This window comes from Otolemur garnettii, unplaced genomic scaffold (assembly GCF_000181295.1).
Source record: "Otolemur garnettii isolate 467f Iridium unplaced genomic scaffold, OtoGar3 scaffold00003, whole genome shotgun sequence".
NCBI classification, from domain to species: domain Eukaryota; kingdom Metazoa; phylum Chordata; class Mammalia; order Primates; family Galagidae; genus Otolemur; species Otolemur garnettii.
Genome location: NW_003852398.1, coordinates 41,290,456 through 41,291,786, shown reverse-complemented (window position 1 = coordinate 41,291,786; position 1,331 = coordinate 41,290,456). Strand labels below are relative to the sequence as shown.

Here is a 1,331-nt window from a genome sequence, read left to right as displayed (position 1 = left end):
CTGAGGCAGGAGACTCGCTTGAGCCCAGGAGTTGGAGGTTGCTGTGAGCTGTGATGTCATAGCACTCTACCCAGGAGGATAGCTTGAGGCTCTGTCTCAAAAAAAAAAAAGACTAGAAAAATAGGCTTGGAGCCTGTAGCACAGTGGTTATGGTACCAGGGTTCAAACCCAGTCCAGGCCAGCTAAACAACTGCAACAACAACAACAACAATAACAAATAGCCAGGCATTGTGGCTGGTGCCTGTAGTCCTAGAGCTACTTGGAAGGCTGAGGCAGGAGAATTGCTTAAGCCAGTGTTCTCAACCTTCCTACTGCCACAACACTTTAATACAGTTCCTCATGTTGTGGTGACCCTCAACCATAAAATTATTTTCATTGCTACTTCATTTCTGTAATTTTGCTACTGTTATGAATCATAATGTAAATATCTGATACGCAGGATGTATTTAGGCAACTAAAGGGGTCATGACCCACAGGTTGAGAACCACTGGCTTAAGCACAAGAATTTGAGGTTGCTGTGAGCTGTGATGTCACAGCACTCTACCAAGGGTGACATAATAAGACTCTGTCTTTAAAAAAAAAAAACTAGAAAAATAAACTGAGACCAAATCAGAGATCCTTGGGGCAATGCCTGTAGCTCAGTGGGTAGGGTGCCAGCCTCATATACTGGGGGCGACAACTAAACCAGCAGTGGCAACTGCAACAGAAATAGCTGGGTATTGTGGCGGGAGCCTGTTGTCCTAACAACTCAGGAGGCTGAAGCAAGAGAATTGTCCTGGCCCAAGAGCTAGAAGTTGCTGTGAGCTATGACACCATGACACTCTACCGAGGGCGACAAAGTGAGACTCTGTCTCAAAAAAAACCTCAAAAACCCCAAATCAGAAATCCTAAATGCCAGTCCAATCAATAAGTTTGGCCTTTATTTGTATGTAGAATTAGCCAATGAGCCGTGTGGTGGCTTATACCTGTAATCATAGCACTCTGTGAGGCTGAGGCCAAAAGTTTGAGACCAATCTGAGCAAGCGTGAATCCTCACCTCTACTAGAAAAATAAAAATAATTAGCTAGGCTTGGTAGCACATCTTTGTAGTCCTAGCTACTTGGAAGGCTAAGAAAGGAGGATCACTTGAGCTCTGGAGTTTGAGGTTGCAGCAATAAGCTGCAATGACGCACCTTTATACTAGCTGGGGAGATAGAACAAGAATCTTTCTCAAAAAAAAGGAAAAAAAGGCTTGGCGCCTATAGCTCAACCGGCTAAGGCGCCAGCCACGTACACCTAAGGTGGCGGGTTCGAATCCCCAGCCCGGACCCGCCAAACAACAATGACGGCTG

The 1,331-nt window shown here is 45.5% G+C and overlaps 1 protein-coding gene across 1 annotated transcript in view; it reads right to left on the bottom strand.

The window, feature by feature from the left end:
- Positions 1–1,331, bottom strand: part of SAR1B (secretion associated Ras related GTPase 1B) — a 16,223-nt gene that overhangs the window by 6,000 nt on the left and 8,892 nt on the right. The gene's annotated exons all lie outside the window — the stretch shown is intronic.